General features: G+C 36.1%; 1 long non-coding RNA gene across 3 annotated transcripts in view; it reads left to right on the top strand.

The window, feature by feature from the left end:
• Window positions 1-277: 277 nt before the first annotated feature.
• The window catches only part of LOC140621526 (uncharacterized), a 43,344-nt gene continuing 31,967 nt past the window's right edge, over window positions 278-11,654 (top strand). For 2 of the 3 annotated variants that reach the window (XR_012021270.1, XR_012021271.1), the window contains exons 1-2: window positions 279-2,534; window positions 4,176-4,374. This is a non-coding gene — a long non-coding RNA (uncharacterized lncRNA). Of the gene's footprint in view, window positions 2,535-4,175; window positions 4,375-11,654 lie in introns of all 3 variants that reach the window. The other variant, XR_012021269.1, reaches the window with a different exon arrangement.

Below are 11,654 nucleotides of genomic sequence, written 5' to 3'. Positions count from 1 at the left end.
CTTGAGTCAGACAGAACTGAATTCCAATCTGATCTTGCTACTTTTCAGTATGTTCTTGATTAAGCCACTAAAACTCTGTAACTCTTTGCTTTTTCATCTGCAAAGTGGTACCTCTGAGCAAAGTTGTTTGATTTATGGTTACGGTTATAGTAAAATATACGAAGTCCTCTATGTCATGCCTTTCCCATAAGAAGTACAAATGTGAGCTAGCCATTTATTTCTTACTAAATAATTTACCTCAAACAGAACCAGAATGCTCTTTTGAAAGATTTTAGCAAAGAATGTTGTGTAAAACAAATGTCATTTAGATGAGAAAAGTTTTATTTCATCCTTTAAATTTATTGAGGTCTTAACTGACAGACCAGTTTTGATTAAATACAAATAGCTTTTCAATGGTGTGTCTTTACTTTGGATGTTAAATTATACATTATATTATCTGTGGTGTTTGTGGATAGCATGAAAGCCTTTCTATCAAAAATTCATTGCAAAATGTTGATCTTTAAAAATATTATAAGCGTTTTTTTCACTTAAAGGAATGGGGCTATATTCAAAATAATTCTATCAGGCATGAAATTGTTGAATTAGCTGTAAAAGGCAGGCCAGATGAATGCGGGAAGAAGGTGATCAGATTGAGCAGTTCATTAGCTCATGAGAAAGAGCAGTTAGTGTTGTCATGTCTGGGCCGAGACAGAGTTGGTCAGATTGTCCTGCCAAGGAAATGTCGTGGGGAGGAATTATATTGTCCGGGAAAGAGTCCTAAGAGGAATGTTCCTTTAAAGTCCATGCTAAAATCTGCTATTTTGGGTATTAAGACTGTACTCCACTAAAAAGAAACTGTTACAGCTGTGACATTTTACCAATAAAAGCCATAACATTCTCCTATGAGTGACATGCCCTGGTTTGATCATAGCTAGCCTGAAAATGTCAAGGGGAATGAGTGTTAGGCATCAATTATTTCTAATTTCCATGTAATTAGTCTCCCTAAACTTAGAATTTGGGATCTGAATTGGTCTGTCCTAGAATTTTCCCTAAAGTATTCTTCACCAGCTGCCCAAGAAGCCCTGGATAAGCGCTTGGAAAGTAATGGAGTTGGACTCCCAGATATGGGATTGGTCTGGGATTTGGCTGCTCTTTAGTGGACTGAGTCCAGAGAGTTTCAACCTCTTGGGTGTGACAGTGACTGCAGTTTGTCAGTGGATATAGACACTTTGAGTCTCTGGAGCTGAAGTTGATGGAGGTCCATTCTTGGATTGCCTAAGGAGTCATCTCTCAAATCCCTGAGAAGTTACAGCTGTTTCATTGCAAACTCACACACCAAGGGTGAAGGAGGAAATCAGAAAACCCCAATGGTTGGTCCAGTACATACAGCTCTGTGAGAGACACCAGATCTGAAGTTGAGAATTCGCTTTTGGAAAATGGCAAGAATCTTATCCGGTGGTGACTGGAAAGGAACTGGGATAGAAGCTCATTATGGAATGCATCATGCATCTGCTTGGATGGGAGGAGGGCAAGTCATAAGCTTTGCACAACTTTCTAAGACAAAAGATAGACGTTTGGGAAGTGTAGCAGATTGATTCCTTTCATGGTCATAATTAATGACTATCTAAGCCCATGTCAGTGAGATCTTGCAGTCACTCCATAAAGAGATGGAGTCTATATTCTCTTGTCTTGATGCTTTGAACTCATTTTGGTGAGTACACTGTCAAAAGTTGAATGTATGCCAATTCCTAGCCTAGTGTTCAAGAGGCCTTTCAAATTTCCACTTGCCTTCTTGGAACTTTAGCATTAACTGGGGAACAAGCCTGGGACAGTTTCCAGAAAAAAGTTAGCATAGCGGGTCTGAAGTTACTATCCTTGGAAAGACTTGCTTGCAAGATGGGCCCTAAACTGGCATCTGAAAACTTGGATTTCTCAAATATTCCTCCCACTGAAACTATTAAGAGTGGCTCACTGTGCTTAAAATATTTGTTTAAGCAATATGGTTTATGTTGAACTCCTGCTTTTGTTCTGAGAGTGTGGAATTTTGGTATGTGCCAGGTAGAGGGTACGTAATTACATGACCAGCCCCTACCACAAATCCTGGGCATTGAGTCTCCAGTGAAATTCCCTGGTAGACAACATTTCAGATGTGTTGTCACAGTTCATTGCTGGAGGAATTAAGCACAGTCCTATGTGATTCGACTAAGAGAGGACTCTGAAACTTGTACCTTGTCTCCTGAGGACTTTGCCCCACAGGCCTTTGCTTTTGCTGATTTTACTTTGTATCCTTTTGCATAATAAACCACAGCCACGAGTTTGACTATTTGCTGAGGCTTTTGTGAGTTCTCCTAGTGAATCACTGAATCTCTGGAGTCGTCTTGGGAATCCCTGGCATGGATAGACTGCTGAGGAATGAAAGACAACATGAATCAGAGAAAATTTTCCCACTTGAGGTTATCTTAAATCAGCTAACAGTCAGCTAACTGCCAGATGTGAGTGAGCCCCAGATGAGCATCCAGAGATGGGAGCAAGTTTGGATTATTTTCAGGGTTAAGGTAAGAGTTTACTGTTGAGACAAAATCAGAGAGGGAGACAAACCATAAGAGACTCTTAATCATAGGAAACAAACTGAGGGTCGCTGGAGGGGAGGGAGTGGGGGGACGGGATAACTGGATGATGAATGTTAAGGAGAGCATGTGATGTAATGAGCATTGGGTGTTATATAAGACTAATGAATCACTGAACTCTACTTCTGAAACCAGTAATACATTATATATCAATTAATTGAATTTAAGTAATTTTTTTTTAAAAAAAGAGTTTAGTGTTGACCAGAAAACCCTAGGCAAGGTCAATAGACCTTACCAGCCAACCTGCAAATCTGTGAGAAATAATAAATTGTTTTTAGGACACTAGATTTTGTAGTAATTTGCTTTTCAGCAAAAACTGTTATATGAAGCCTATGAATTAAGTAAAAGATAACTGAAAGTTACCTTTAGAACAGAGATTAAAATTTGACTGGCAAGGGAGAGAGTAGAAGGGGTTCTCAGGCTGAAAAATTCAAATCCTTTGCACATTAGTCAGTATGTTGAGTGACTGAGATATTTCAAGCCAAAGAAATAGAATTGCTTTTCAATATCAGAAAAATGTGCTCTGCAACTTGACATGGCATATGTGGAATTACTTCCAGTCAGGGCATAGGTGTAAATAAGACCTTCCTTTGGCCAATTTTTAAATTTTAATGGTCATCAGTTTTGACTGAAACCTAACTCTAAGGATAGGCTGGGTGTTTCTTGGGTGGCTCTAATAGGCACTATCTTTGGCTCTGTTTTGTTGAGACATTATCAGATTAAAACATATCTAAACTATAGTCTCTTCATTTTGTACCAATGGATTTGTGTAGTGGGAAATACTTGATCCTAACACTTCAGTGATTTCTAACATTACCCTGAAGATAGAATGTGTGCATTCTTATGAAATTATTCTGCCAAAATTTAGAATAAATAAAAAGAATAGTAACATTCTCTCATTTGTTATTTTGAACCTGACCAAAAATGTGTATGATATAAATACATCATTTTTAAATTACTCTAAAATGGAAACAAAGTGGCTAATCACTGTCAATAAAGAGCACTTATGAAATATACTATGAACTGCAAAACAGTATCGCTACTGCAAATCAAAATGAGGAAAACAATATCAATTTTCCACAGAAGATACATTTGCTGTATATTGAAATCTGGGAAAAGCTATTAAATTCACAGTGTATCATAAATTTTATAAAAAGCACTCTTGACATTAAATTAATTAAGAAAAATAAATAGTAAACTTCCTGGATTCACCCAAATGTGCTTTCTCATAATTTAATTATTGCTTGTGGATTAATTATACTTAACTTCATTAATTTCAACAGTTCAATTTGACCTAGGCCATTAAACACATTTTTTCCCAACAAATATATAAGAAATGAATCAGCAACATTGAAAAACACATTGGTGAGTCTGTTCTGTTAGGGAGTACTTTTCAAATTAATGGAGCAGAAATAAATTACGATGGCCGTCAAATAGATAGGATATTCTATATTTTAATAGATGATATTTTCCCAGATCTGTATCACATAAACTGGATAAAACTCAACTAAGTTTTTTTTTGTTTTGTTTTTGTTGTTCATTTTAGTTTTTTTTTTTTTTTTTTTTTAGGTTGATTATCTTATTCTCCTTTCCCCTGGCACACAACGGGTGCTTAGTTGGGCATTAAATATGTGGCTGATTGGCTTAGCTATTTAGTAATGTGTGCTAACATCAGTGCTGATTACCAGAATTTCTTTCTTCAAAATAAAATAGCCAGGAAGAATTGCTTCACAGAGCATCTTGAGGAATCATCACAGCAAAACTAGGGGTAAGAAAATAGTCCTCCTTCGGCTGAATCAGTCCAGTGCCATAACGTAGGTGAGAACAGGCAATATTAGGTAGATAGGCAGCACTTAATTAAGATAAAGTTCAGAATGAGCCTTAAGCTACTATTCCCCCAGGACCCCTGTTCCATCACCTCATGCAACTTAGGCACCCATACATGTGGGAAGGGAATGGAAATTGCAGAAAATGAATCAAAATGATGAAGATGAGGATGGTTACAATTAAATAAATGTGCACATTGGTAAACTGCTCCTGTCATTTGAATCAATACTTCCTTCTTGATCTCAGAGTGCTGCTATTCTTCATTATAGGACAATAATGTATAAGAATTAGGTAAGAAGAACTGATATATAATTATATGTCTTTTTGGAGGATCTTAAAAAGAAGACATTTGAATTTTTCACATAAATCAATACATATACAAAAATGTCTTAAAATGATTCAAATTTAGTGAAAGAAGTACATGATTACATAGCTCTTTTATAAAATATGAAAAATCTGGAGGGTGTTTAAGATATAATAACATTATTACATATTAATTTGAGCTTATTCTTCAAGAAAAAAATCGTAATTACTATCATATGAATTTGTAACCATAAAATGTTATATCACAAGTTTTTATTCATTAGCCCAGGTTAAATACATAATTTGAACAAATTGAAGAGGAATTATAGGGTCCCTGGGTGGCCCAATGGGTAAAGCTTCCAACTCTTGATTTTGGCTCTTGTCATGATCTCAGGATCCTGGCATCAAGCCCCAGTGCAGGCTCTGCACTTGGGAGTGGAGTCTGCTTGTCCCTCTCACTCTGCTTTCCTCTCCCTGGAATAAAAAATAAAATCTTAAAAAAAAAAAAAAAAACAACAGGAATTACAAGGAGGGTAGAGGGGTTTGAGGAGCACTCTTGGCTCACTGTCTTTTGATTTTCTATCTCTCTATGTAAGTGACTCAATTGTAAATGAAAGACAAATTACTCTTGAACATAGAATCGTGATTTTTTTTTTTTGTTTGTTTTGGTTGTTAATTCCCTAGTTAGGTACTGGGGAGAAGGCCCAGTCTAAAAATTTAATCTTGCTCAAGGTAAATGTGATGGTTAATTTTATGTGTCAATCTAGATGGTGTTTTGGATGAGCTTAACATTTTAATTGATAAACTTTGAAAAAGCAGATTGCTTTCCACAAGGTGAGTGGGCTTATCTAATTAATTGAAGGCCTGAATAGAACAAAAAGACCAGCCTCTATGAGCCAGAGGCATATTCTCTAGCAGACTGCTTTTGGGCTTTATCTTCACCATTGGCTTTCTGGGGTCTTTAGCCTGCTGACCCACACTACAGATTGGGGTTTGCTAGCCTTCATAATTGTGGAAGACAGTTTCTTGTAATAAATTTCCTTTTACTTACATACATCTGATTGGCTCTGTTTCTATGGAGAACCCTAACTAATATAAACTTTGGTACTGAGGGGTTCTAGAAAGACTTAAACATCAAGAATGGAGAAACCTGACCAATACAGTAGTAAATATAAATGGAATTTTGAAAGCTTGAGCCAATTAACTAAAAGATGCAATTAACTAAAAGATGGCCTTGAAAATTTGGAAGGTCTGCAACAGACTTCATGGATGTCACAAAGTAGGTCCCAGGCTTACGCTGAAGACATAAATAGGAACAATTAAGCTGACACTGCTCCACATAATGGGACGTTTAATGTCAGAAGGCCTGGCGTGTTGAGTCTATTATTATGAGTCCTTGTTAACAAGGGCCACTGGCTGTCCCCATAGGGAAGCATAAGGCCAATCTACCCTTTATCTCCAATATATCTTTCTAAAACTAAAGAAATGAGTCAAGTGCAGCATGGATCTTCAGCCATTTTCACCAAAACCTTTTTAAATGAGCTTGGAAGTCTACATATTATCCCTACTTAATCTCTCATCTTAAATTACCCCAGTCCTGCCACCTGGGTGGCTCAGTCAGTTAAGCATCCAACTCTTGATTTCAGCTCAGGTTATGATCTCAGGGTAGTGAGATGGAACACGCCAAAGGGCTCCACAGTGGGCTCCATGCTGAGTGTGGAACCTAGCTGGGATTCTTCCTCTCTCCTTCTGCCCCTTCACTCTTGCTTAAGTGTACAGACTCTACATAAATAATGAAAATTGAATTACTCCTGTTGTTCTGTCCATTTTTGCTCACCAGGAAAACCCATATAATCCAAATAATTAAGTTTAGCAAAATTAAAATGCTCACAATGTAAATTTGAACCACTTTCTATGATTACATTCCTGCAAAAAATTAAAATCCCATTAACAAATTCTCCCCTTCCCTTGAAAAAGTTAAAGACCCATGACACTAGGCAGCTGGTAGCATTGGTAGGGGCATAGTTTGTGACTCTCCAGGAATCTCCATGTAAAACTAAACAGAGAGACTAGATTGCATCTAAAATCCCATGTACAACCCTTTCAAAAAATATTAAGATAACCCTAAAATTTAAGCAAGTGAAAACAAATCTTTCACGTGAACGTGACTTCAGGGTTTCAGCATTTGTGTAGAAAGAAGAGGTAAGAGATAGTGTCTACTTTACCTGAGAAGAGAAAAATGTGAAAATAGCCAGTAAGCATTTACAGAAAGGCAGGGAGGGTCCATTTGCAAACAAAAGCTGAAATCAGAAAGGATTTTTGTTAGTTGGAATAGCTTTGAGTACTAGGAGTCCACCATACAAAGATGAAGGATCTGCCCCCATGTGGCCCCTGAGAACTGTTTTGGTTTCATTTTTTAAGATTTTATTTATTTATTTTTGAGAGAGAGCAAGAGAGCAGGAGCACAGGAGTAGGGAGGAGGGGGAGGGGCAGAGGGAGAAGGAGACTTCCCACTGAACTGGGAGCCCAACAGGGCGCTAGATCCCAGGACCCCAGGATCGCGACCTGAGTCCAAGGTAGCCACTTAACCGAATGAGCCACCGTCGGTTGTTTTTTTTTTTTTTATGAAAATTAATTGAGATATTTAATAGTGAAAACCATAATTTCATCTGAATATAAATGTATGCACATGTTTCCAATGAGTTATCTATCAGTTATCACAAACAGCAACAAGGACCTTAGAGCTATGTTAGAAAAATGTATAGCTGGGTTTTAACTCTACAATCTCACTTGCTCTGAAGAGAACACCATCCATTTCAAATTAGTGTCACAAACTCCAAGGCACCTTTTGAAACACACCAACCGAGGGCCCCCTTCCAGGCCAGGGTCCTGCATTGAAGACAAACTGATGGAAGCGGAATCAAAATTGAGTGGCACATTGAGAATGCGGGAGTTACAAGGCCCAGATCAAAGCAGGAAGGAGACAAAAACAAGAATCTGCATAAAGCAAGTGGCTGTATAATTAAATGAAGAAGCTTGGGAGGTTAGAAAGCTCCCTGAAACCCTGCCTCCTGTAAAAAGTTCAGAAAAATTAATTTCACATAAAAATGAGTAACAGAAAGTGATTTTGAAGTCAAATCCCATACAAAGATATTTTGAGAAAATGAGGGGGCGGGCACTAAGGACGCTGACATCCTTGAGCAAACACTATGAAATATATGTGAGACATACATCCCCCAAGCTGATCAAAACCATAACTTATTCATTCAAAATAAGCCAGAAAACTTAAAGAAAATGATACAAGTTTGAAGGATGATGTAAATCAGAACTCAGGAAAATATTAGAAATAAAAGAAAAAATATTTCAGCATTCAAGGCAAAGTTTGAAGAACTTTGAAGGAATATAAGAACAAACTTAACAGTTAATGACTTAAGAGAGTGCAAAAAATTTAAAATCAAAAATAAAGAAATAGGTAAAAAGAATTTGAAAGAAAGTGACAAACATTGAACCTAGACAAAGATTGTAATATGGATAACCTTAGTTTCGGAAGAAGAACCAAACTATGTTTGTACACATAGTTATAAACATAGATATGATGAAAATAGTTTTTACTTTGATGTTTTCATTCCTTAACTATTAACATCATTAATTTAATTTTATCACCAATGTATTTGCTAAATTTTATCATCAATTTGATAATTTTTTGACAGTCCACTTGGGCATTCTAAATCAACAGCCTTGAGAAGTGCTAATACGGACAACTTTATGTTTTCATTGCTAATACTTATGACTTTTATTACACATACATTTTTCTGGGTTTATAACTGGTATTAATACATTACAGTTTTAAATGGATAAGGCTGTAGTGGGTTTTTTTCAAATTAAAAAAAATGCTTTTAATATTTCATGGTTAATGTTTGTAATATTTTAGATGCTCTTTAAAAAGTTAAATAAATTCTCTTCTACCCATGTTTATTATTATTGTACTTTTATCATAAATGAATGTTAAATTATTAAAAACTTTTTTCTGTATCTATGGAAGCATCACATACTTTTCCTTCGTTAATCTGCTAATAAGGTAAAATACACAATTTAATTTTCTGATGGTAAACCAATCCTGAATTTCTAGGTTACACCCAACATTGTTATGTTTTCCTTGTTTATTTTACTAGTTTGGTTGACTAACTTTCTGTTTAGGATTTTTGCTTTGATCATCATGAGTAAACTGGCCTATAATTTAATTTTCTTACATGATTCTTTTCTGATTTTACTACTGAGGTGATGCCAGGTCCAAAAAATAAATTGAAGAGATTTCCTGATAGTTCCTTTGAGATATTAACCTTTGAGATATTACCCCCATTTGAGAACCATTGAGTTAGATAAAGAACAGAAGATTAAACCAAAAGAAAGTAGAAATATGATATAACAACAAAAATAGGAGCAAGATTAGAGTAAAATGTAATGCATAAAAATGATAAAATTCAGAAGATTTTCAAAAACTTTTGAAAAACAAAAGTTTTTGAAAATACTAATAAAACTAGTATGGCCAGTTTGGTCAAGAAAATATAGAAAATATGCCAAAAAAAAAAAAAAAACCCAGTATGTGAAATCAAAGAAATATACATAAGTATATACTCGGCAGAGACTAATATAATCAAAAAAATATTTTGTGAATAATTTTATGTTAATAAATTTGACCAATATGACACATTTATACCACTGATCACTTTGTCTTCCTAGAACCTTTTATCACTTGAAATCTAGAATTTTTCTTTCTTTTTTTCTTCTCCACCTAATTCAGTGATCATTCATTCTTAGCTTCCTTTGTAAGAGTCTCTGAATTTTCCAAGACTAGGGCCCCTAATTTATCTTGAAATCCCAGAAGGATTTATCTAATCCAAACACTTTTCAGTTTAATTTTTCTACAATTGATTCATGCTCCAAGTCCTAACTAATATATTCATTTGCCTACTTAATACATCCACTTGTGTACCTAATAAGCAGTTCAGAAAACCCAAATGCCTTATCTTCTGATTGAAAGCTGTTTCTTCCAGTCTTCCATATGTCTGTCTAGGGCAGTCCGATTTGTCCAATTTCCTGGGCCAAGTGCATTACAGTCACTTTTGACTCCTTCATTTCTTTCACTTTCTACATCTAATCCCTCAACAGATCCTTGGACAGTATCCAGAATCTAACCATTTCTCATTATCTCCTCTGCTACTAACCTGGTCTAACCCACCATCAATTCTCACCTGCAACACTAGGACGGTCCCCTAAGAGATATTTTTCATCTTCCTGTCATCAATCTGCTGCACATGATCTAAAGTAATCTTTAAAAAGAAAATGTCAGATCAGCTCACTTATCTCCTCAAAATCTTCCATTGGTTCCTCCCTTAAAAAAAAAATACAGAATAAAAGCCAACTCCTCGTAAGGAACAACAAGGCTCTGCCTAATTTGTTCCCTGATACTTCTCTAATTTCATATCCTACCAGGGTTCTGCTCGTTCATTTTGCTTTAGCTACATTGGCATCTTTATGTATCTTCAGGGATATCAAATATGCTGTAACTTCTGTACCTTATATTTCTGCTCTCTTAAATACTATCACAGAGTTCTTTGCAATACATTTTATCAGAAAGGTCTTCTTCAACAATCTGCCCAAAATAGCAACTCCTTATCACACTGTCTCATATCTTAGCACTTGCCACCACTGACATTACACATGGCAAACACATACACACACACACACAACACGCACAGTCTATATTTCCCTATTAAAATACGCAGGCATAATTTGAAGATATTGTGAGTTTTGTTCCAACTCACTTCAATAAAGCAAGTCAAAAATTGTTTTGGTTTCCCAGTGCATATAAAAGTTATGTTTACATTACACTGTAGTCTATTAGGTATGCAACAGTAATATGCCAAAAATGTACATTCCTTAATTTAAGAATACTTTATTACTAAAAAATGCTAACCATCATGTGAGCATCCAGTGAGCCATAATCTTTTTACTAGTGGATGATCTTGCTGCCATATTGATGGCTGCTGATTGATGAGAGTGGTGGTTGCAAAGGTTGGAGAGGCTGTGGCAACTTCTTAAGATAAGACAACAATAGGGGCACCTGGGTAGTGCAGTCACTTAAGCATCCAACTCGTGGTTTCAGCTCAGGTCATGATCAAGGTCCTGGGATCAAGCCCTGTGAGTCTCTGAGCTTACCATGGAGTCTGCTTGGGGTTCTCTCTCCCTTTCCCTCTGCCCCTCCCACTCATTCTCTTTCTCTCTCTTTCCAATAAATAAATAAATCTAAAAAAAGTACAACAATAGAGTTTGCCACATGGATTGACTCTTTTTTCATGAACAATTTCTCTGTAGCATGCGATGGCATTTGATAGCATTTTATCCACAAAACTTCTTTAAAAATTGGAGCAAATTCTCTCAAAACTTGCTGCTGTTTTATCACCTCTGTTCATGTAGTATTCTAAATCCTTAGTTGTCATTTCAACAATCCTCAGAGTAGCTTCAGGATATAGGAGTAGATTCCATCTCAAGAGAACACTTTCTTTGCTCATCCTTAAGAAGCAACTGCTCATCTATTCAAGTTTTATCATGATATGGGAGCAATTCAGTCCCATCTTTAGGATCCATTTCTAAATCTAGTTCTCTTGCTATTTCCACTATGTCTGGAGTTACTTCCTCCACTAATCTTGAACCCCTCAAAGTCACCCATGAGGGTTGGAATCAACTTCTTTCAAAATCTTGTTAATGTTGGTACTTTGATCTCTTCTCATGAATCACAAATGTTCTTTCCTGGTGGATTCTTTCAAGAAGGTTTTCAATTTACTTTGCCCAGCTCCATCAAAGGAATCACCATCTATGGCAGCAATAGCCTTATGAAAAGTATTTCTTAAATAATGA

This window comes from Canis lupus, chromosome 30 (assembly GCF_048164855.1).
Source record: "Canis lupus baileyi chromosome 30, mCanLup2.hap1, whole genome shotgun sequence".
NCBI lineage: Eukaryota > Metazoa > Chordata > Mammalia > Carnivora > Canidae > Canis > Canis lupus.
The sequence above is the reverse complement of the archived record's forward strand: the minus strand, read 5'-3'. Positions and strand labels throughout refer to the sequence as shown.